Below are 27466 nucleotides of genomic sequence, written 5' to 3' on the forward strand. Positions count from 1 at the left end.
AAACGTAAAGGTGAGAGTTGAGTTTTTTTTCTATAATCTCCGCGATGACCTTTGCTTTGCGAAGAATCACTCGTCGGGGAAAATTTCTCAGTGCGGAAAAACGAAATAAAATATCCGGACTCATTAAAATTGTGCCCGGGTATTTTCATTGGCACGCTGGGAACGGCACAAATGATAAAAGTGTCACGGACGACGGAATTTTCATTTTAATAATAAATACTAATAATTGTCAGCGACGAGAATCTGCACTCGCGTTCTACTTCACCGGATTTTCCCGACCGCCCCATTCCTCCTCTCCACCACTTTCTTCCTCCCATTTTACTTCCCCTTACTCTCATCTTACTTGTTTTCTTTCATTTTCAACCCTAAGGCTGTTGAGTCGCTCCAATTTATACATTCCTAAATAATCAATTTTTTTTCATACATGCACTGTAAAGTAATATATAGACATTTCAAATATTATATAAACAACCATTTTTAAAATATCATATATTTAAAAAGATATAAATTAATTATTTTTTTGACTCCTTCGAGTACCTACATACATAAATTAGCAGCATAGCTCGGTCGTTAAGCTTCTGCTTATCATCGATAGATGTCGGGTTCGATCCCATGAGCTGACCTCGATTGAAAATATTTTTTCTGAGTATATCTGTAGTGCTGCTGGTTAGACCTGGATATTTGTAACTGTTTCCTATCAAAGTTTGCCAATTTTCTCTGATTTCATTGTTGAAACGGTTCCCGGTAAAATTGGTTAAATAAATAAACTTACTATGTCACCACTATTTGAGATTGATTTATGTACAATTCATAGATGGCTCGTTAATTTGCGAGTTGTTTTGGTGTCTCGTAATTCTGCGACTTGTATAATAATAAAAAATGCTGCAATGTTTGTAATTGGCCAGGAAGGTGCATTGGGGTTACCTGTAAGGCCTTCCTGGTATATATGTAAAAAATAAATAAATAATAAATAAAAGTGAAAAAAATAAGTTGCAATTAACTATCATTAAATAACTTACAAAGCTGCTTCTTCTAAAAAATAGCTATTTAATCCTAGGTTATAAATCAATAATTCATTAAAAACGAAAAACTTTCTTTTAGAATTTTTCAATCTTTTCATTGATTTTTAAATTAAAAATAAATCAAAATTCTTGAAATATATATACATATGTCACAGTGAAATTATATTTCAAGTGATACTATATTTTCAATGACGTTTCAGTGAAATCATAACCAGCTACATTTTCAGGGTTGGTTTTATTCATTTAAGATTAGATTGTTAGGGTTGGTATTATTTAAGGGTAAGGATATATTAGGTTAAGTAAGGGTTGAGCCTATTCATTTAAGATTGGCTTAAATTTATAGAGTTAAACGTTGTAAATTCATTGTTTGATATATTTCCACTTGAAATATGCTTTCACTGTAATATATGCATACATACATACATATAAAATTAAAGGCTTTTTCTCATACAGCTAAAATTTTAGTCAAATGGTTAACAGAGTGTATTTAAATTAGCCAGCATTTTCGAATGCTTTTGATCAGTAATTATAATACACGGTCAATAAATAAAATACACGTTCAAATCAGTAGGTATACTGTGAATGATTATATTATACAATTAGTTATAAATATACACGTATGTATGTATGTATATAATTCGTAAATATTTTGATTAAAGGTCGGTTTATTTTGATTAATTTTACATTTGTCAAATGATGTTCTATTGTGTTTAAATAAATGTTTTTATAGCATACAATGTTTAGAATTATATATGTATAAAAAAAAAATGGACACAATATACATATGTATATGTTGTATCTAGAGATAATTAATAAAATAAATACACGCGAACGAGGCGCACAACCAATCAGCGTGAAGTGGTTCACGTGGACTACAACATTTGACCAATTAGAGCAATGACGATACATTCTGACCAATCGGTACATTTTAAGCATTCGCAAAAGGGATGTGGCATGACGACCGACCGTGTCAAGGATACGCGGGAAATCGGTGACATGTGCTCCTGATATTGAGCACCTGATTTGAAACGGGTGACGTTAGCGTCGGATGCGCTGCGTGGGAGCATACACACATACAAACATCCACGAAGACACACACATTCATTCATCATTTCGAACGGGTGAACGGGTTGGATCAACGATCGTGTAATGCGCGCACTCAACATTTTACTATCAATACCTTACATTATATTTATATATAACAAATATAACTTTATTTTTATTCTTGTATCAATTCCTTTCCGAAACCACCCGTTGAAATCAACCGACTCAACACTAGTATTAAATAATAAACGTTTTGATAAATCGAAAAAAGTATCTACTGACTATTTTATTTAAAATCCGACTCTAATTGATAGTTAAGCACAAATTTAGGTGTCATCATATTTTTTTTTGATTTTAAATGCTTTTTATTAATACGAAATTATGTTCACAATACATCTTATATACAAATATATTTTAATGGCTACTGATCTACTGATCATTTTCTATTTTACAATTTTAATTTAATTTTGTTAGTCATCATAGTATTATATTATTCTAATGTTAATGTACAGCATAATAGGAAAAAGAGCTCAAAAATCTATTAAAGGTGTCATCATATGATACTTAATGATGATAACAAAAATATATGAATCTCTTATTTATTATATTACTTTATTGTATTTTAAAATTGAAAATAAAAAAAAACATTATTTATTACAGTAATATTACAAAATTGAAAATAAAACCAATTCCACGAAAAATAATAGCCGTACAAAAACACTCACGAGCGAGTTTATCGACAATTTACGATTTAATTAGGATTTTATTTCCAAAATAACATTCAGCTGTAGAAATATTGTCATCATCGCCGAACGAACTTGTGGGTGTTTGAAATGTTGCTTATGTATATCCAAAGCCGAAAATTTGAATATCTGAGATATACTTTACACGAATTTCGACCTTAAAGTTGACATTAGCAATATGTTTAATATATTGGAGAAAAATGTTCCCGGAAAATAGCAGTAGTTTTCCGCCCGTTATTAGATAAGCTAAAACTTTAGTAAATCAAGTCACCGTAAAGGTTGGCGGATGTTGAATCACGCACACTCTAATTTAAACAGAGGCATATATATATTTTTTTTGTTTGAAGTTCACTCTTTAAAACACCGACTATATTTAGCTCCTTAATAGCCATCTCGATGATAACACTTTTATTTATAGTGTTTTCGGTTTGATTTTAGCTCGATACGTGTATATTCTTAAGCCGACACTGCAAAGTGATCCATTTAATTTTGACAACTAAACACGATGACTTCTGCGGAAAAATTTATGTATAAATTCCGTAGGAATTTGATTTTTTATTTTTTAATATTATGCTACAGAAGCTTTACGAGTTACCTCAATACGCCAAATAAAACAAGCTACATTTGTTTATGTGTAGTAAAAGTAATAAATAAAATACCAGCATCGATCACTATCACTAAAATTCTTTATTGGGTACCATTTAAGCACCTCTTTTGTTCATACTTTTTGACATATGACACGCTTTATTCAAATTTAATCTCTTCTCTTACTGCTCTACTTTTATTAATGTACATATATTGCTTGAAAATTGCTTGATTTCTTGAGCATTAGGTACACGTTTTATTGACAAGCAACTTGACTTCTGATTTGATTTTGAGTTTAAATCTGTCAGCTTGTTCAATTCTCGAACCTTTTATCAAGTTCCAGATTTAAAGATTCTTTAATTTTAATTTAATTGTGTCCGTAATTTGATCTATGAAATCGTTAAAAGAAGGTAAAAGAAGGTTCAACTTGTTTGTGTTTTTTATTTAATTTCTCTATGATGAATACAGTTTCTATTATTGTTAGGTTACATTTTTTCAGTTGTTTATTTATCGAACAAAAAATCTTTTTGGAATAAAATCGACCCTTTTATATAAATCTTTATGGTTAACGCCCAAAACGGATGATTCATGATTCACAAAAACGTTGAACACTACTATTGAAGCTTAGCCATCTAATTTGGTTGTAATTTAGCAATATATTATGTTTTTCGTTTTTGATTTCACATATAGACTTCAACAAGTTCGACAACTCACTACTGGTAGCATTTAATACCTTTCTTACTTTTCATTCCACATCTTCCATACATGTAATTACATCTTTGTTAACTAGCACTTCTTGATGCACAATACAATGCATGCGAAATATTTTACTTTCACAGTCTTCGTTAAACAAATTAAAAACCCCCTTTCCTTTCATAATTTTTTGAAATACATATTTCTCTGTAAATTTTTGGTGGTCGCATATGAGAACCACTGCTCTAGATGAGTATCGCTTTTTGACTTTTTTCTGCATACGATCTTTTACCATACCATAATATGTAATTGTAGAACATCAGTCTTTAGCATCCTCTGCTACATAAAATCTATTTATTTAACATAACTTTCATCAATTGTGTATCTCGTTTATTTTATATAATATCATCATCATCATCATCTACAGCTATTTGCCACCCACTTGTTGAATAAAAACAGTCCGTTATTTATTATATAACAAAGCCACGACTTCCCAATCCATTATTTTATATTTTAATTGCAATTAGTAGTTTTGTCATCTATTTTTACTATACCATCATCATCATCATCATCATCATCAGTCTTTACCATACTCTGCTACATATAACCTGTTTCTTTCTCATCACATTCAATGCTTCAATCTATTTATTTTTCATAGCTTTCATCAATTGTGTATGTATCTCGCTTTCTTTATATAAAATCATCATCATCACTATCTACATCCATTCGTCGTGCACTGCAGAATGAAGGCCTCTCCAACACGCTTACTCTATTTTGCGCAACTCTCATCCATCTCACCCCACACATTTTCCTAATTTTGTCTACCCATCTTTCCTGTGGTCTTTCTTTTACCCTTTTGCATTATCTCGGGTACCACTTCTTTTGTCCACCTTTTGTCCATTCTTCTAGCCACGTAGCCAGCCCATTTCTATATCTACCAGCTTTGTCAGACTTCTCACCCAAGTATTCCGATTCCTATCCTTCCTCATTATGACAAGCATACAACAATCCATGCTTCTTTGATTGCATTGGACTTTGTATAGCAACTTGTCGTTCAATGTCCAAGTTTCACATCCATACGTCATCACTGGCAAAACACATTGATCGAAGATCTTTTTCTTCAGGCAGAATGGATTTTTTTATTTAAAAACCACATTCATGCACTCTATTCTAATTTCATATTATATTTATTGATTAAATTACCACGAAATTTTAATAACAAACTTTCATCAACCAATAAAATCATCAACGCCCAACCGGCTAACTAGCCCATTCTTATAAACAACATATGCATGTACTGTTACAGGAACGAGTGGGAGATGGTATTATTTACAAACAATATTAATGTTAATATTTTATATCCCAAAAGAAGCAGTTAGTGTTAGCAAGATCTATGCAGACATGTTAAGAGATGCATGATGCAAGTCTCGACCACAAATTACTATTTACAGATACAGGTTACCAGTTCGGCAGTTTAATCACAATTCTTTAATATGTAATACTAGTTAGACAGTTCAATCGCAAGTGGTATTCAATATATTGTAGTTAACATGAGCACATATACAATAAGAGTGACAAATCAATATTGAAATAGGTTGAAAGTATAATTTCTAATGTTCATATTTAAAATGCGTCTCAATAATAATATGCAAGAGTGATTTTAATGACAACGAAAACTTTGGTCGGTGAATTTTAAACAAAATGTTCAATGACTATATGTATAATTTTTTCAGCTAATTTATCAGGCTTGTCAGTAAATACTCAAAATTCAAGTGCATTCTAAGAAATCGGAAAATCGCGTGCTTTTGACTTCAAATAACACTGTTAGACACGAAAAATGAATGAGAGACGAGATATGACTTTTCTTATAGATCTATGCCCAGTAAACACGAATCTGGTAATAAAAAATGTTGATTGGCTCGAGATTCATTTTATTTATTTATATATATTTTAGCTATCAAGCTAATTTAAAAAAAAAATACATCTTAATTATTATACTTAACTCTAAAATTTATAATTAACTTATATGTACTGTCCCTCACAGAGGTGTCTCTTCGCACCTCGCAGGAATGCATCCATGTTTTTAGCAGACCTGACGCACTCAGGGAGGGCATTATACATGAGCACACCCCTGTGAAAAACACCCCCAGCCGTCTTATTCTTTCTTACTCTACTTACAACTAGTTTGTCCTTATTTCTAGTATAAAAACTATGTTTATCTCTATTCCTTATTATATAATCATCAAAATACTTAGGTAATAACTTATGATCTAACTTATAAACAAAAGACAATGTACTAATATTTAGACTAATTCTAATACTCATCCATCCTAATTCATCTAACATACTTCCAATACTCTTAAATCTACTCACATTCAAAATAGCTCTCATAGCTTTATTCTGTATTTTTTGCATTTTTTCTAAATCTTGGCCACTAAACAAATTAAGCACAGTGGCACAATAAACCACATGTGGCAAGACAATTGAATTAAACACTAAAATTTTACTTTTTTTACTTAAAATATTTCTTAATCTACATAATACACCAACTTTTCTAGCCATTTTTTTTATTATATAGTCAGCGTGCATTTTAAAATTTAGTCCTGAATCTATGTATACACCTAAGTATTTTATATTTTCAACTTTTTCAATTAACTTATCATCAATTCTAATTTCATTCAATATATTTTTATTTTTACCATTCAACCACATCATTTTTGTTTTATTCACATTCAACTTTAATTTATTTTCACACAACCAGTCATTCACATAATTTAATTCTATATTTAAAATCTCAGACATTACATCAACATTCTTTCCAATTATATATATCAATGTATCATCTGCAAACAAATGTATTTTACACATCTTAATTACCTTAACAATATCGTTTATATATAATATAAATAATAAGGGTCCCAATTTGGACCCTTGCGGCACTCCATGAGGTGTTACAAATTCAGAGGATAACACCTTATCAATTTTTACTCTTTGCCTTCTATTATTTAAGTATGATTGAAGCCACTTTAATACTATACCATTTATTCCTAACTTATATAATTTTTGTAATAAAATATTCCTATCTACTGTCTCGAACGCTCGCTTAAAATCTAGAAAAACTATATGTGTTTTTTATATGTGTTTTTTAAATCGCGCGATTTTTCTATATCTTGGTGTTGTTCGGTCGATGTCTCAAAATCTGTCAATTTTCTGTTCAAAATGAATATTGCAATCTATAGACGGGTATTTTATCTTCCATTTGTAGTACTTTTCAACTTTCAAATCTCTCTAAGTAGTCATCCAGTTCAAATCAAAAGTCAAAAGTACGTATTTTCACTTGGAATTTTTCTCACTGTTATTACTATTTTATAATGAGTATTTTCTATTGAAACATGTTTATTGAGATAGTTTTCTGACCACACTTTTTTTGTTTTCGTTTAAAAGGGTTGATTGGAAATTCGTTTATTTTTATTTATTTATTTATTTATTTAATAGTTTTGGACCATTGTGGCATTACAGGAAGAACCTAATGGGCCACAATGGCCTACATTTGAAAAAGATATAAAAACATGATATAAAAACAAGTAAACTGTAAATAAAGGATAAAAGCAAAAGCAGAAAACATGGTAAAATAAAATAATAAAAAAAAAGTAACAAAAGGAAAATAATACATCATTCAGAGAGAAAAATAAATAACAAAAGTGTAAAAATTAAAAATAAAATCCATAAATCCCATTCTTTGTTTACACTGAACAAAATTAAAATAGTATATAAAAATTATATCGAGGTAAGCCAGTTATCAATAGATTTTTTGTTATTGATCGTTTTTTTATTAAATTGACCTTATTATCCTAATTTCACACCTCTTTTTATTTCTTCTTCATCACTACCGGATGTCTATTATTTGACAAATAATGTCCGACAAAAGCTCACAATTTTACCGATTGAAAATTCAGCACACTTCCAATTAATCTTTTTAAACGAAAACAAAAAATAGTGTGGTCAGAAAAATATCTCAATAAATATGTTTCAATAGAAAAAACTCGATGTAAAATAGTATTAACAGTGGGAAAAAATCAAAAAAAAATCAAAGTGAAAATACGTATTTTTGACTCTTGATTTGAACTGGATGACTACTTAGAGAGATTTTAAAGCTTAAAAGTACTACAAATGGAAGATAAAATACCCGAATATAGATTCCAATATTCATTTTGAACAGGAAATTGACAGATTTTGAGACATCGACCGAACAACACTAAGATATAGAAAAATCGCGCGATATATAAAACACATATACATATCTCCGAATCTCGAGCCAATCAACATTTTTTATTACCAGATTCGTGTTCACTGGGCATAATTATATAAGAAAAGTCATATCTCGTCTCTGAACCAAAAAAAAAATCGTCATTTGTCGAACAGTGCTATCATTCGATTATGACAAATGGCAAAATAGATCTTCATACGTTTGTCGAATTAACTCAATAGATAGTATTAAAATTATGAATAGTAAATATGATATTTTATTCGAAACCAAGACAAAATTTGATGATTCAATTTATCCGTGCCCTTCGTACCCAGCATTAACCCGGAGAATCGAGAGTGTGCTGTACATACATATGTAGGTTGTAAGATCTTTACCACATAACTTTTAGCGTTAACAGCGTTAATATCAGCTTGAAGGAGAGAGGCAAGCCTCTCTCCTTCAAGCTGATATTAACGCTGTATTGGAGTTCAGTTCTAGTTTAGGCCTTAAACTTAATTTAAATAAATGTGCAATTATGAGCTATGGACGTGCACATTCGCTCTATTGTCACGGATATTCCATTAGATCCGTCTTGTTGAAGCGTGTGGAATATATGGTCGATTTGGGTATCACTTTTGATCCTCAACTCACCTTTCACAACCATATCAAGAAAGTCGCTGACGATTCCTTTCGTCGACTTGGATTTGTTTTGAGATATGCAAGATTATTCTCCAATCCTTTGTCTTCTCGCTTGCTTTTCAATTCGCTTGTGAGAAGTAAGCTAGAGTATAATGCGATTGTATGGAATCCGCATGAAGCAAATTACTCTCTGATGATTGAGAAAGTGCAAAAAGCATTTCTTCGTTTCCTATATAGGAAAGAATATGGGTATTACCCATATCTCTACCCCACTCCTTTCCTTTTGGGCATGCTTGGGTATAATTCCCTTGAACTTCGGAGAAACTTCTCATTAATTCGTTTCGTTCTCCTGCTCTTACGTGGTATTACGTCATGCCCGTTGTTGCTGGAGCAGTTGGGACTTTATGTCCCTAATCACTATGTGCGTGATAGACATCATCATTTGCTGGCTGTACCTCCTGCCCGCACAGTCCTTTTTCGAATGGCTCCTATTCCAAGAGCTATTCGACTTCTTAATGAAATCGTTGCTGCCGAGACTGAATGTGATATTTTCCACCTTAGTGAGCGTAAATTGTCGGAAATTACTCTAACCCATTTATCTGGTAGTCTGCGCTCATCATTGTTTTCATGATTGATTGTGATTTATGAGTGAAATTTTGATTAACTCTCTTCCATTTGGGCCTACAGGGATGTTTTGTATTTGTAGTTGTTTCTTACATATTTATTGAAACTGCCTGTAGGTGCAAGGCATTCCTTATGCTATATATTTTTTATTTGATATTTTTACTTTATCTGTTATTATTAAATGCTGTTTTTTATGTTTATGTATGGATGTATTTATGTTTATGTTCAAATTTATTTTTTTATGTATAATTGATGGGTGTATTATTTTCGTTGTGTATTGATTTGTGTTTAATTGTTATTTTGTTTTTTTTGTGTTATGTTTTTGACCATTGTGGCGCTTTAGGAATTCCTGTTATGCCACAATGGTCTGTTTAGAATAAAATAAATAAATAATAGTGCACACACTGACCGCACTGACAACTAGTCGAAGAGGTGTTTTACGTCAAACTTTAACGCCGATAGAACTCGAAATAGACAAGACAAAAGCGCCAAACGTTGTCGTTGCAGATAGAAAGAAATAGAAAAAATAGTAAAAAAAAATAATGCCCGTCACACACGATACGGCTCGGGTAATAATAGAAACAACAGACATACACACACACACACACACATGTACGGGACACTTTTTGGCAGAGGCCGGCGCCCCTGGACCAGTCAGCCCAGACAAACGATCGCCGAAAGACGACCGCGGGATATGGACAGAGAGGGGCAGAAGCCCCCGGTCTAGGGCTGCGCCCCCCATTCTGTGAAACGCGACCGCGAACCGAACTCTTTGAGGGTTGTTAGTTGTGTTTGTGTGCGCGCGCCCGCTATGACCTGCTGAATCACCTGTTGTGTGTACTCGTTTTAAGTGCCTAGAACTTTTTTTTAACCCTGTAAGTGACGTTCTACTACTTTTTATTTATTTTTAAACGCGCTTATGAGAAGAATTTGCCGCCGAAGAAATTTGACCTCAATAAAATCGAGCCTATTTACTACGGAAAATTTGGGAAAATGATTAGACTTTAAAACTGATACGTCTATATTTAAATCAAATATTAATTATAATAAAACTTATCAATATTTTTATTTAAAGAAAAAGTTAGTTCTTTTATAATTTATATAAAATATTATATCATATTATAAATGGGGCGATATTTAAGTCTATTATTCAAATTAGATATTTGTATATCGAAAGGATTTAACTATATATGTAACTGTGAAATTTATTAGTCACATTTAATTATTTAATATCTCTGTTTTTTCTTATGTTAATTTCCAAATTTTATGTATGACTACGTGTATGTTTACCCTTTAGTTTATTACTACCAGCGGTAATCTATAATTGGTCTTTTGTAATGTATTTTATTATATGTGCTGTTTCGATGCGGTGCAAACGATCGACAAGACCAGACAGACTGAACCACAGATTAACTGTACGTGTACCTTATGCGTGCGCACTGCTCGCACTTACACAAGTCCCGACATACCTACCCTGTATACGTTCTGTGCTTCTGATACTTTAGTTCCGAATTTTGCCTTATTAAACTCGCCAGAAAGATCCAACTCAATTTTAATAATTACCATTTTAATAATTGCATATGTGCACATCGAAAGGTCGTCGTCTGATGTGCAATCTATCATTCGTGAAGTCGAGAATTGCGTTTAAAGCAACCATCCAGTTAATCTGTGGTTCAGTCTGTCTGGCGCTTGTCGATCGTTTGCACCAAACCCGTTCTGTTTTGATTTAAGACTGTTGGTTTTCCTTTTAAAATAAAATAAGTGAAGTTAATAAGGAGTTTGTTGTTATAGTTATTGTATTTGGAAATAATATAATGTAGAATATATGGTAATGGTACTATTCACCGCTTAAAAGTGATGATAAAAATAGTCTTCACAACTTCAAATCCCAATCGTTCACTACCAATTGCAATTTGACTTGTTTAAAGATAAAGCCAAGGATATTAAGCTGTCTGTTACTTTATATTTAGTGATCGTGTTTCTTATTAATGTTGTAAAGTTTTTTAATGCTTTCTTGAAGTATTAAGCATATGTATATGTAGTCTAGATCAGACTTTTAGACTGATAAGCTTATTTTTAAATCAAATATTAATTATAATAAATGTTTATAATGTTGTTATTTAAAGAAAATGTCAGTTCATATTAAATACTATATCATATATGTGACGATATTTAAGTCGATTACATTTATCAAATATTTGAATATTCAAAAGTAAGCTATTAAATATGTAGATAAAGTTTTAAAATGATCAAAACATTATAATAAATTTAGCAGAATCTTAATTTGATATGTAAAATCAAATCAAAATGAGAAATAAAGCAGTTTGTATAAATGAATATGAATTTTAAATCCCTTGACTCTATAGATCAGAACAATTTAAATAATAATAATTTAATTTGTCTATTGAAACGTATACAAATACAAATAATCTGATGTAAAATTGGTTTAATACATTTTTTATTTACTTAATACCAAATCATATGAAGATCATTTTTTTTCAAAACCAATAATATATACTTTTGATTTTCTATTATATATTGTTTTTAAACGCGCTTGTGAGAACAAATTTGACCTCAATAAAATCGAGCCTATTTACGGGAAAATGATTAGACTTTAAAACTGATACGTCTTTATTTAAATCAAATATTAATTATAATAAAAGTGAATAATGTTGTTATTTAAAGAAAAAGTCAGTTTTTTTATAATTCATATTAAATATTATATCATATATAGAGTGATATTTAAGTCCATTACGTTTATCAAATATTCAAATTACATTCAAATCAACCTAGCGTTTGAAAGGTTCATTTCATTTGTATGACAAATAACAGAAAATTTGAGATGAAAACTTTCATCACCTTTTCATTTTCCAAAACAAGTTCTATAAAAAAAAGACGTGAACCTTAACTGTCTTCTATATCAAATTAACATTCTGTTAGATTTATTAAAATGCTTTGACCATTTTAAAACTTTACCTATGTATGTACATATTTAATAGCTTACTTTTCAATATTCAAATATGTAATTTGAATATTTGATAAACCTAATGGACTTGAATATCGCCCCTTATATGATATAATATTTAATATGAATTATAAAAAACTGATTGTTGAATTTTTCTTTAAAAAAAACATTGTTAAGTTTTATTAAAATTAATATTTTATTTAAATATTAACATATCAGTCTAAAAGTCTAATCTAGACCACATATACATATGCTTAATACTTCAAGCAAGTATTAAAAAACATTGAGATAATATTAATAAAAAACACAATCACTAAATATAGCAGACAGCTTAACATCCTGGGCTTTATCTTTAAACAGATCAAATTGCCATCAGTAGTGAAAGATTGAGATTTGAAGTTGTGAAGGCTATTTTTATCATCACTTTTAAATGGTGAATAGTACCATTACCATATATTCTACATTATATTATTTCCAAATACAATAACTATTACAACGAACGACCTTATTAACTTCTCATAAACCTTCATCACTAACAACACTACAGTATTTATTACTCAAGATAGCCGTATCTCTTGCTTCAAAGTTGCGTATTGCACACTTGAGACTCCCCCATATAAGATTTAGCTTTGAAACAGTTGAATTTTCATTTCAGTGTTAGCTTCTCTGAGGTTGGTGTTTAATTTAAACCGAACACAAATGCTTTCCCAAATCGTATGACAAACGCTGAACAAACATTGACACCACAGACACACACACACACGTAAGACAAGAAGTCATTAATAATCCATTACGCTCAAGGCAGTAAATTAGTTAACCACCCCATTATATAATTGCTAGAACACCCGTCATTCTTAATTATATACGCATCGTTTAAAAGATGCATATAAATATCCAGTTTCCAGACGCGATCAAATATGCTCACACCTTAATGTGCTTTTCACACATTCAATTACGTGCTGCTGTATTTTTTTCAATAACGTATAAATGACTGTTTGTACTAGATATACAATTTTCAAAATTTATCCACTTGAATCTGCACATTGTCTGCATATATTGTTTGATTCTGGTCTCGTTACTTTCTGCACGTATTATGTAATTTCAGCGTGAATGTAAACGTTCGTCGAAATTAATAATCGATGTGATTTATTGTTAGCGAATCGCCGTGTTTGCGAATTGTTTCGGATCGTTGATGTGTGAATTTTGCAAATTTGTAATATTTTCATCAAATTGTAACAAAATATGTATATATGTACATAATATAAGTATTGCGAGTTTCTCGGATTGGGGAAAAAATGAAAAACGGAAGTTTTACAGAAATTTTTGTACGCTGTGGTCTAAGTTTCAGTACCAGGATATATTTTATATTGAAAGATATGCATAGATATATATTTAAATAGTATATAATAATTACACTGTTCGACAAATGACGACTTTTTTTCGGTTCAGAGACAAGATATGACTTTTCTTATAGATCTATACCCAGTGAACACGAATCTGGTCATAAAAAATGTTGATTGATTGTGTTTTTCAATCGAGCCATTTTTCTATATCTTGGTGTTGTTCGGTCGATGTCTCAAAATATGTTAATTTCCTGTTCAAAATGAATATTGGAATCTATAGTCGGGTATTTTATCTTTCATTTGTAGTACTTTTCAGCTTTGAAATCTCTCTAAGTAGTCGTCCAGTTCAAATCAAAAGTCAAAAGTACGTATTTTCACGTGGGATTTTTTCCCACTCTTAATACTATTTTATATTGAGTTTTTTCTATTGAAACATGTTTATTAGGATATTATTCTGGCCACACTATTTTTTGTTTTCGTTTAAAAGGGTTAATTGGAAGTGTGTGGAATTTAAAAACGGTAAAATTGCGAGCTAAAAGCTCGCACTAGTATTTACTCGTATTTACACGAATCTGAATTGAATTAATAGGGATAATATATTAAATTGTCTTTATATGATAATTAAACAAAATTCCACTTATAAAAATGATATTTTGACTATTTTAATATTATTTACTATTTATTACAAATTTTTGTTATTAATCCACAAGAATAGTCGAAATATCATTTTTCTAAGTGGAATTATATTTAATTCTCATATAAAGAAAATTTAATATAATATTCCTATTAATTCAATTCAGATTCGTATACAGTTTTCGTGTCTAACAGTCTTATTTATTTCACTCATATGGAGATGAGTGTTTGTTTCTTTGTTGGCCATATAAATTTACAGTTTTTAATTATATAATGTAGATTGGATATCAAATGTTAAGCTACCGAGTTTCATATCCAATTTATAATTGAAAACCTAAGATTTGTATAGCTAAAAAACAAACGAACATTCACTATTATATATAGGCTAAATATTCATAGCATTCTTTGTAAAGGTATGCGTCAGATGAAGCAATAAAATTTTGATTTAAAAATGTACCAATACTTTTCTGAAATGAAATATCTCGTTTGGTTCACTTTAACGGCGAACATTAGTCAACGTGGAACATTATCATAAAATGAGCGTCGAAATTTCCATATTTAATATGGCACACACGCCAGTTGGAAAACTTCAATGCTGCACATCATTGTCGGAAAATTATCGCCACACGTATTTCATAACATGTAAATGTGACTTGTTCCACGGCTCCATTGATTTCAGCACATTTTCAATGTTTCATGAATAAATTACGCCACGCTCGCACAATTCCCTCGTCATTGTCTTCACGTTTGGGCGATTTAAAATCACTAAACCTGACTAAATTATATATGTATTGTAGAATACCTGCTTTAAGCCGATCCACTATGGGATCAAACGACAATTGACGTGGGAAATATTAGTCATCGTATATAAATTATATCAAAAATCATATCGTTCTTACATTAACATCATGTGTATTTATTTTCAAATAAAAATATTCTATTTCCAAAAGTTACAGTACTTATTCTCATAATAGCAACGTAATTAATTTAAATAAACTTACATCTTACTTATTGTACTTTAGACATCTTATTATTTATTTACACTTCAATAGGTCTTATGATTTCATACAAAATGGCGTATATACTTAATAATTTGGAAACATTTAAGCTCGCAATTTCAGACATTTTGTATTGAAATGATAATATTTAACATATTCTTTATTATAATAATAGTTTTTAATCAATTTTTAAGAAAGCTATTCGTTTAAGTGCAACATTTTTGTTGAAAATAAACTTTCAGCATTGAATTCAAATACATGCTTTACTATAATACTACTTCTAATACATTTAAATAGCACAAAAATTTTATTAATGATATATTAATATTTCCTTAATAAAACTTGCATTTAAATTTTACGTCGATTTTTTTCTGAAGCGAAAAAAAGCCTACCATTCAGTTAGGTTATAAATTTGTAATAAACGCTTCTTTTACCCTAATTCAAATTACACATTGCAAATAAAAGCATATTTTATTCAATGTCGATATTTAACATTTATAATGCTATTTTATTTTTCTTTTATTATTTTACATAGATATACCAGGAAGGCCTAACAGGTGGACCCCAACGAGTCTTCCTAGGCAATTAATTATAAACATTGCAGCATTTTTATTACATAAATCACTGTATTTCGAGTGGCTGAAGACTAAATTAACAATTAATTAATCCATAGACACATCTATGGATTTAGACTAGTATATATTTTTTTATATACTGGACATTAATCAAATTCAGATATTTGTGATATAGCGGGTAAGATAATTTTTGCCAATTTGATGGAGGAACCGTTTCAACAATTAAAACAGATAAATTGGTAAACTCTGATAAGAAATTATCGTGTTGGAATCACAAATATCCAAGTCTGACCAGCAGTATTAAAAATTAGCACGGAATTGAACCCGGTAACCTCTCGGTACTAAACATAAACCACCGAGCCATACTGCTGGCTGGTTATTAATATAAAATATGTAGTTCAGTATTTCATCCCACTGTGCTACCATTTATAATATAATATTAACATACATAATATATTAGCGTGCGTAGTTTTAAGCTTGTAAGTCCATAATATCATACATCCTATGTAAATTATTTATTATATTATATATGTATTTATTAAATTTAATTGAAAATTTAAATTTGTATTATTAAAGGTAAATATAATATAAATTTTCCGTCTGGCGTTTGCTTGTATCAATTGATACGGTGCAAACAGTCGACCGCTCGCGTTTCAATTAATTTAAACCAATCGGTTTTGAATACGTGGTGGAATTATCGCCAATCAATTAGGGTATGGCTTTATTCGCTCGCCATTAACGTAACTATTATGAAATGTCGAGAATTCAATCGAGATTCAACGCGGTTGTATGTAATTCGTTCGCTTGGAATAATAGGGAGTGTGAAAACTCATTATGGACCAAACGTGGTTCGCGTAATAAGTACGAAATAAAATAAAGTAAAAATTACGTTTTAATTTTATAAATATTGATTTCGTATTTTGGAAGAGAATTTCGTGTAAAATCCGAGTAAATCAATCGGTTATAATGAGTCAATAATTCATATAAAATGCTTATGTTATCGGTTATAATGAGTCAATAATTCATATAAAATGCTAAATATTTGTTCCAGTTTCGTCATTTTTTTCGCGGAATTTCAGCTGTTGAATTTGAATATATTCTACTGTATATTAATAGATATAAGTTCTAGTATACGTGCTATTTTTAAATTATGTAATTTTCATTTTGGATTGTTTGTATTATTTGATCAAAAAAGTATGTATGTATGTATGGTAAATGAAAAAATTTAATTATTATTTTTAATAAATGCCTTAATAATTAAAAAAAATGTAATAGTATCTATGTTTATTGTATAACGTGATCAAAATAAACATTTAAATATTTTAATACAATGATCACATCAACATTCAAATCATAAATAAGTACAGCATAAAATAATAGCTTCTTATATAATAATTCGATTGAAGTCATAATTCTTTATACAAAAGTCAAAATTTTAGACTCAAAATTGATAAATCATCAGAAAAAGTCATTCGATTTGTATTCCCAAAAGCTCAAATAAATTTTTGATCACAAGTATAAAATTAATTTTGTTTGTTTTCAACTTAAAAATTTACAGTTTTCAACTAAAAACCACCAAATTTGATATACAATCTCATATTGCCCTAAGATCTGAGAATTTTTTTTTTGTTTTTTCAACTTTCCGTCAACGCCGGAACAATTCAGCTAATTATACCTATAGAATTCAATCATACAAAACACGTCTTCAAAACTTCGCACGATATACTATTATATGAGAACAAGTATGTGTGTAATTCTGACGGTTAATTACGGTGAGATATCGCAAGAATTTACATCCCTTAATTATTGCAAGTGTGTGTGTGTGTGTGTGGGTATGCGTGTATGTAAAATTATTAATACATAAACATTAGCTATTAAAACATTCTCGTAGCACAGGCAAAGTACTACGAGTATATTCGTCGTAGCCTTATCGTAACGGCATGCCTAATTAGAGCTCCTCTCCGAACAACTAAAAGCTCTCGCCTTCTAATATTATAATATAAGTAAGTATCCGACGGTTGTTATGTTCGTGGGAAACTTTATCCGTCAATAAAAACCGATGCGACTCGTTAAGACAAATAGTTAATAAAATTAAATAATTTACATTTCCGATGTGATATCAGAGGAGCCATAAAATTCTTAATATCGTACGAATGGATCGTAAAAGTAATAGTTCCGTAATAAAAAAGCGACTGGTCAGTATGCATGGCAGTTTTGGACATTGGAGATATTTTCAATTATACATACAACCGGGATTGAGTCATATTACTGTGAACCATTCTCGTATCGTGACCCCCTTTATAGAAACAAAATATATATAATATATATTGTCTCTTTCCAATGGAATATTAAATATATTTTTTTATTTAAAACTACTTGGTTAACTAACCAAGATTTCTTTATTATTATTAAAACGTTTCTTTTATCATATTGGTATATTCGAAAAACGACAGATTTAATTATGGAACGGAGAATTTAAATGAGTTACGTAGAACATCACTATTTAACTTTGTTCTGCTGTTGATGTGTTGACCGCTACTCTCGGAGTCTCGATGGTGATGACTAGTCACCGGACCCAGAAGGTGCCGCGTATTGTTCAAAGGTTGTAAATTCATTGTTAAAGGTTTGCCGAACCCTTTTTACAAAGAATTTACAACAATGGAACAATGGATGGCACTGTGACTCTCCTACCTCTTCGTACAATTTTGTATCTACAATTTTGGTTAGTCAGCGTTTAAGGTGTGCTATAAATCAATGGTGTTACTTATTAAATTATATGTGCCACAAATCAATGGTGCTACTTATTAAATTAGGTGCGCCACAAATCAATTGTGTGTCTTATCCCTACTGGTAAGTCGACTACATTGATATTTGATCTGTCTGATTAATTCATATGTAATTGTTTATAAACAATAAAACGCAATGACTGTTATTACTAGCTTAAATATGAACGTTGGTCGTTCAGAAATTTTCAAAGCTTATATTACACAAATGTTTTAACCCGGCTCCGCTCGGTATTTGTAATATAAACCGCTTAAACATGGCCAATCCAATAGTAGACATTTTATTAAATTTATTTGAATAGTTTTATTTTATTTTAATTTATTTGAATATTCATTTGTTTTTTTACTAAATTAAATGTCACGGATTCTACGAACCCAACAAACAAAGAAACATGCATACATACAAAGTCTCTTTTGAAATTATACATATATTAGATTTATTTTATTATACTTGTATACGTGACCTTTTTCATGATTAGCTCAGTGTTTTTGATGTGGCTTATATCATTAAAAAATATGTTTTTGAGCTTTTATAGTAATACTTACATTAAAATAAGATGACATTACAAATAATAATAATGTGTAAAATAGACTTTGATCGTTAAATCAGAAGCTATTAAGTGTTACTTAACATTTATCGTGAAAAGCTTTTAAATTCAAAATAAAATATCTCAAAGAAAATACTTGAATGGTTTTGCTTTTATTTCATCAAGGTATATAGAAGTAATTTACGTTATTTAAATGATTTGAATATTTTATTCATATGTACATACGTATATAGAATATTGATTAATTTTTAAATGGAATTAAAATAGGAATGCTGAAACACAATATTAATATTATCATTAACCGAAAATTTGTTGAAAAATCTGTGGTAAATAATAAATTCATTCAAAAGTGCTTACTTCTTATATATGTTTAAGGCTAAAATTATTTTTTTTTCTTATATTAAATATGAGAAAAAACATCATTTCAACCTTGATTCAATTTTTTACATGAATTAATAATCAAAATTTCATCTTTTGATAAAATGTAATATTTTTTTTCGGGCTTGTTTACATATAAATACATACATATTGAATGATATGTTAATACGTACTCATACATATGTATATAAAGTTAAATTATTTTCACAGAGATCTATAAGAATATGTTTCGTAAATGATTTATTAACAGTCTTATGCTTGCATAGACATTCTTAATTTGAATTAAAGTTTAATATAAACAGATCTAAATATAAATTTAATTAAAAATACGATTTATATTGTATATAAATATAACAAAATCGAATAAGGCTCAAAACGCAAAGCCCGATGTAATTTATTTCCAATGTCGGTCAATTCGTTCGCAAAAAAAATTATGAAATAAATCTCCACTTTAAATTGACGAAAGATAAATTTACAGCAACGCTAAAAATATTCAAACTATAAATGTTTAAATGGAATTCTTTTAAAATTGTGACATATGTAATACAGTTCTAAAAGGCCTTCATTAAGCTATTTTTAAAAGCTTCATTACGGTTTTAATTTTGGTAGTAATTTTCAATTAAAAACTCATTGAATGAATATAATAATCAATACTTCAGTAATATTTAACAAGAGTATGGTCAACATAATTTATGCAAAAATGTTAAATATTATACTAAACATTTATAAAGCTTTATAAAGTCATAATATAACAACATACGTATATATATATATATATATATATATATATATATATATATATATATATATATATATATATATATATATATATATATATATATACTATATATATATGTATATATATATATGTATGTACTATATATATATATATATATATATATATATATATATATATATATATATATATATATATATATATATATATATATATATAGTACATACATATATATATATATACATATATATATAGTATATATATATATATATATATATATATATATATATATATATATATATATATATATATATATATATATATATATATATATATATATAGTACATTGTGTATAATAGTAATTGCTTACATTGCAAATTTCCGATGTGCAACATCCGTTTTTGATTTACGAAAGAGAAGCCACTGCAGTATCAATGCACCAAACTGAAACCAGGGGTCGTCAATCATCGATGTTTGCATACAATAAATTGCCAAGTTTACTGCATATTATAACATAAGCACACTTAAGCGCAAACGTAAGCAATTCCTTGACTCATATATGACTGGTATATGTAGGTACTAGTGTTGTGCCCGATTAAATATTATCTCTTGGGTTATGGCATATTAAGTAATTAATTTAAAAAATAAATAAAAGAAATGTGTCGGTCCTTTGTTTGATCTGCATCGTGATCGTATTTTTTTTCAAATACATTTAAAATGTAATTAATTTAATATTTATATTTAATTGTTTAATATGAAAAAATGGTTCAAAACAGCGCTAAATCAAATTACCGATATGTATTTTTTATATGGCGTGACGTAAGCAATATATATTATAGGTCTGTTACCGAGAGTTACCGCGAACAAATGCGCTTCTATTGGTCTGTGAATAGCTGCATATCAAGCTGTCACTGCATTCAATAGCAATAATATAATATGTTGACAGACCAATGAGCAAAGTGAAATATAGAAGAGCTTTGTTTGTATAAAGACGCTCTGTCTCTTTCGCGCGCATATGTGTTAGTATGAGAGCGCGCCAACTCTCGGTAATAGACCTGTAATATAGTGATAGACCCGATGATAATTTTATCGGGTGTATTATAAGTAAAACCTACCTAGATATAAACAAAAAAACACCAATAGAAAAATTAATTAATTAATTAAATTAGTTTTCAATAGATGGCGCTAAATGTTTTTTTCCTCGAGGAAACATTAGTAGCAAACAGTTATACATTTTCTTGACCTGTTATTATATAAGTACATATTGCTGGCAGTGTTTTAGCTGTAACGTACATATGCCAAATCGAAACGACTATTATAGTACGGCGAGCGTTATCGCGCACACACACACACACAGATAATAGCGCTTTTATGTGTAAACTTGTGTTGTACCCAATGACATATCATCGCATGGTTGTTGGCATATTAAGTTATTAAATTAAATTAAATTAATAGAAATTTGTCGGTTCAATCCGCACGCGGTCGAATTTTTTATAAATACCTTTTAAATATATTTAATTAAATATTTATATTTAATTGTTTAATATGAAAATATAAACTACCTACATGTAAACAATATAAAACACCAATAGAAAAATAATTAATTAAATAAATCTTCAATTGATGGTGGCAAATTCTATCCCAAGAGGAAAAATTGGTAGAAAATAGTATATATATAAGTTTTTTTCTTTTGTTATTATATCTTCGTATACGTTTTGGCAGTGGTTCAGCTGTGATGTATGTACATAGCCAGCAGCATAGCTCGGTCGTTAAGCTTCTGATTAGCGTCGAGAGGTGCCGGGTTCGATCCCATGAGCTGACCTCGATTTAAAGGAATTTTTCTGAGTATATCTGTTGTGTTGCTGGTCAGACCTGGATATTTGTGACTCCAGGTCGATCATTTCCTATCAGAGTCTGCCAATTTTCTCTGATTTTATTGTAGAAACTGTTCCCGATTAAAAATTGGCCAAAAACCTTCCTACCTACTATGTCACCACTATTTTAGATTGATTAATATACAATAAAATTTATGTAAAATTCATAGATGTCTCTTTAATTTGCGAGTTTTTCAGTGTCTCGTAACTCAGCGATTTGTGTAATAAAAATGCTGTATTTTTTTTTTTTTTTATTTATTTATTTAATATACTTAGGGGAGGCGGCAAAGCCGATAGGCCCAAGGGGTTTGAATAAACATAATTTTACAAATTATACATATATGCAATAAAAAAATGAGAAAAATTAAAATACATTAAAAAAAAAAACAATATTAAAATAAAATAAAATAAGAGAAGAAAAAAAATATAAAATAAATAAACAAAAAAAGATAAAAATACAGAAATATGATTATGGGAAAGAAGAATCACAAAAATCCTTTGGTTTTAAAAAAAGTATCAAGTTTATTCTTAAAAATATTAATATTAATAGAGGTTACTAAATCGTTGGGAAGACTATTCCAAACTGAAACCACTCTGTTAGAAAAGAATGTATCTCTGATCAATTTATTAGATTTATCTTTTTGGAGTCTAAGCGTGTGACCTCTGAGGTGAGTGTTTATGTTGAATGAAATAACATTAGACATATGACAATTATAGTGATTATTAAGAATTTTATAGACTTCGATTAAGTCACCTCTAGATCTTCTCGTCTCCAATGTAGTGAGATTCATTATTTTCAATCTTTCATTATAAGAAAGTGATTTGAGTTCAGAAGGAATCTTTGAAATTCTCCTTTGAACCCTTTCAATACATGTAATATCCTTTTTAAAATGAGGATTCCATATGCAAAAAGCGTATTCAAGTCTAGGTCTGATGAAAGTTTTATATATTTTTGTTAAAATAGTTAAATTTAGAAAATTGAATACCCGCTTTATAACATACAAAAATGAGTAAGTTTTGTTGACAATATGATTTATATGAGCGGACCATTTTAGGTCGCAAGTAGTGATGATACCTAGGTCTAATTGGTATTGGACGCAATTCAGGAAAAGGCTGTTTATTTTGTAGGAAAGATTTGGGTTATTATTTCCTAGGTGGAGAACAGAGCATTTCTTAACATTTAAAGTTAAAAGCCAAGTTTTAGACCACGTGACAATTGTGTCCAAATCGCTTTGAAGGGAATTTCTGCCATCTGAGTTGGCAGGACAATAAAGTTTAATGTCGTCAGCGAAAATAGAATATTTACAAGTGAGGTCATTTGCTATATCATTAATAAAAATTAAAAAAAGAATTGGCCCTAAAACAGAGCCTTGGGGAACACCACTAAGGACGGGATGAGATTCTGAAGAGCAGGATCCAATCCTCACCGAGAAGTATCTAGAGTGCTGGCGAAGTGGAATACACTCTGTGGCAGGTGGGCCCTTCCCGAGAACCCGCTAGGTGACTGAATTTAATGTTATTAGAGACGTCAATTCCGAAGTCTTCTATCAAAATTTTCATAATTCTGTCGTCGGGTACATCTCTAGGAACGTATTTAACAATAATTTTTGGCCAACGCTTTTTCGGGAATACTACATTTAGCTTAGCCAAATTAATTTCATTACACTTTGCAATTAATTCGCAGTCTATGATAGAGTTTGTAAAAATCACCAAACCATTGTTACTGACCTTTTTTAAACCTATTACTTTAGCACCTATTTTAGTGGGGTTAATTGCTGCTTGGAGAGTGGCTTGTGTTGCTTCAGAACTGGAAATTCCAGAATCCTTGCAGGGGTATATGATTACAGCGGGAGATGGAGATTTAGCTGCGATCCCCGTGTTCGCCACCTTCAAGTGTCTGGATCCGGAGCTTGAAGCCGCTACTTCGGAGAACAGCTGAGTTTGAGATGCGAGTGGTGTTCGTTTGTCGGAGATCTCATCAGTTAAAATATCCAACAATCTTTGTACGGATTCTTTGATACATTTGGATTTGGCAGTGGTAAGCATGTTACCACTTGCTAGTATTATAGTTTGTTGTTTTATAGCTTCGTTTAATTTCTTCATTATAATTGTTACAATTTGAAAAAATAAAAATATTGGCGCAAGATTCGGCACGATAAGTCGACACACGTGCGATTGCTGCCGATAATCGATTCAAACTCGTATTGTATTGTTCGTAATTGGCCAGGAAGGCGCATTGGAGTTTACCTGTAAGGCCTTCCTGGTATATATGTATGTAAAAAATAAATAAATATCAATATAAAATAAATATATGTATGCACGTTGAGATTAGACAATGACTAACGATCACTTTCAAAATTTCATCAACCGAACAGGAAAAAAAGTTCACTGAAAAATTTTTGCATATAGAAAAAACTGCACATGGAAAAGTATTATGATCTTTTCTTGTAGCAATTTTCTAGATGCGTATTATTTTCGTGTTCGCATTTTCCGTGCGGTTATTTATGGGCAAAATTTTATCCGATCACCAAAGCAATTCGAGCTAGTTTACATCTGTTTATTCGGTATTTCGCAATGTGGGAGCTTTCGCCATTATTCCGTTTGCCTCAATTAAGGGTCATCGAATCCGGTAACCGGAAACCTTAAAACCTTCGATCTCGGGCAACGCACGACCCTAAAATACAAAAGATTTACGACCGACAATAGATTTGATGTACCGTTCGCGTGTTTAAGCGATATTTAACGATCTTCGAGTGCTCCTAACTGCGGGACAGATTCGCTATCGGCGAAAAGTGCCCACTTTTCGACATACATAGGTACCTCTCTGTTGGTGAATTAAGCGGTCTAGATTATTGCGTATTATAGAGAGGTTGAGGGGAGGAGTTCGGGGATGAGGGTATGGATCGTAAATCGAGCCTGGAAACTTTTCAAACACCCCTCTCGGAGCAGTAGTCAATCTCGTACCATAAACTAGGAGGGGGTGTTAAGCTCGCTCACGTGGAGTTTCAATCGGGGGGTGGATTTATTGAACCCTTAACATTAAAGGCGACAAGATAAAACTCAACTCAAATCATCGATAGGTTTTTTGAACTGTCGTGGAAAATTTTCACCCAGCACGCAACTTTTGCATAAATAAATCAGGTTAAAAAGAAAAAAAGGAAAATAATACAAGTAAGCTCTATGTTTTCAACATTCATTATTTCAATATTGAATTCAATATTTTTATTTTCATTTTGCATGGACTATTTTTGTATCGCAAAATCTTTATCAATATTGTATTTATAACCTACTATTTTTGTTATTATTTTATTTTATTACATTTTATACCAGGAAAGCCTTTCAGGTAAACCTCAATGCGCCTTCCTGGCCAATTACGAACAATACAGCATTTTTATTACACAAGTCGCTGAATTACGAGACACTGAAAACTCGCAAATTAACGAGACATCTATGAATTGTACATACATTTTATTGTACATTAATCATACTCAAATAGTGGTGACATAGTAGGTAGGAAGGTTTTTAGCCAATTTTCAATCGGGAGCCGTTTCAACAATGAAATCAGAGAAAATTGGCAAACTCTGATGGGAAACGATGGACCTGGAGTCACAAATATCCAGGTCTGACCAGCAGCACTACAGATATACCCAAAAAATTCTTTTCAATCGAGGTCAGCTCATGGAATCGAACCCGGCGCCTCTCGGTGTTAGGCAGAAGCTTAACGACCGAGCTATGCTACTGACTATTATGTAATTACATTAGCTTAAAGTATATATAAATTCAATCTTTACGCAATATTATTTTCATTAAATAATATTGTGTAAACAACATACATAAAATATATAAAAATGGACGGGATGTATGTATGTATGTATGCAAGGACAAGTATGGAGTTTTCAAGAAAACATATTTTAGAATTTTATATCGATTTCGATTTCAATTTTGATCCTGATTCCAGTTCCGATTCCGGATTCCTATTTCAGTTTTGATTCCCGATTCTTATTTCAGTTCCGGATCACGATTCCTATTTCAGTACCGGGTCCGGATTTTTATTTCAGTTCCCGTTCCTGATTCCTATTTCAGTTCGGACTTCAGTTACGACAGTTCTAACTTCAGTTGAGATTACGATTTCAAAGTCAATTTTTGTTGTTAGTTATTATTATCATACAGATAACTTTATTTTCTTTAATTCTTTTCCCAAAACCGTTCATTGAAATATCAACCAGTAAATAATAAATGCATAAATAACATACGCATGACGAAATCAATATGTTTTTAACATATAAAGCTTGTTATATTTAGATCCAATGTGTGTGTACTTATGTTTATATTTATTAAAACACAAATAATATAAATATATTTTGACTTTTAATATGTAGTTCAAACATAGACAATTCAATTGTTCAATATAGATGATTTTTTTTTCGTATGCGAGTGTGTTCGTAATGCAAATATACAGTTATATAATGAAGATTGTCAAATCCAATACTTAAAATTGGATTAATAATAATGGGTTAAAGCACTTTCACGTTCTGTCGACCGATCAATAGGAATCGAGTCTCGTTTTTATATCATTTAAATTTTTATATTCGTTAGCTTTAGCAAGGTTACATGTATGTATGTATGTAGCTTTCATTATACATATTTACTAGTAAGCGTGTTTGAGTTTTAGAGGGAAATATTTTTATGTGCCTCTAATTTCGAATGCAAGTCGCGTAATAAGAAAAGTCAAACAAAAGTAACTGCCTAATGCGAAAACACTCGTGTTGAACTAATTTAAATACACTTTCGCATACTATACAAGTGTATATATGTATGTGGAATATACACGGATATTTTGTAGCTTTTATTTTAGTTGGCGATAAATGAGTTTGAAAAAAAAAAAAAGGATTCAATTGAATTTTTGTCGTTCTGCTTCAGCGCTTGTATTTTATCGAACGTTGACTTTGATTTATACCCTTATATAGGAATGTTAAACCTCTCTATTGTATTTCTAGGAAATTAATATCGACGGTTAAATTCTGTCGTTACTTTAAG

At 30.3% G+C, this 27466-nt stretch overlaps 1 protein-coding gene across 11 annotated transcripts in view; it reads left to right on the plus strand.

Annotated features, from left to right (window-relative positions):
• Positions 1-27466, plus strand: part of LOC143910435 (uncharacterized) — a 448390-nt gene that overhangs the window by 3869 nt on the left and 417055 nt on the right. The window contains exon 1 of one of the 11 annotated variants that reach the window (XM_077428903.1): positions 10225-10471. The exons of the other annotated variants lie outside the window; for them this stretch is intronic. The gene's annotated coding sequence lies outside the window, so the exon portion shown is untranslated. Of the gene's footprint in view, positions 1-10224; positions 10472-27466 lie in introns of those variants that run through there. 11 annotated transcript variants of the gene reach the window in all.

The sequence above is a fragment of the Arctopsyche grandis genome, chromosome 4 (assembly GCF_051622035.1).
Source record: "Arctopsyche grandis isolate Sample6627 chromosome 4, ASM5162203v2, whole genome shotgun sequence".
NCBI lineage: Eukaryota > Metazoa > Arthropoda > Insecta > Trichoptera > Hydropsychidae > Arctopsyche > Arctopsyche grandis.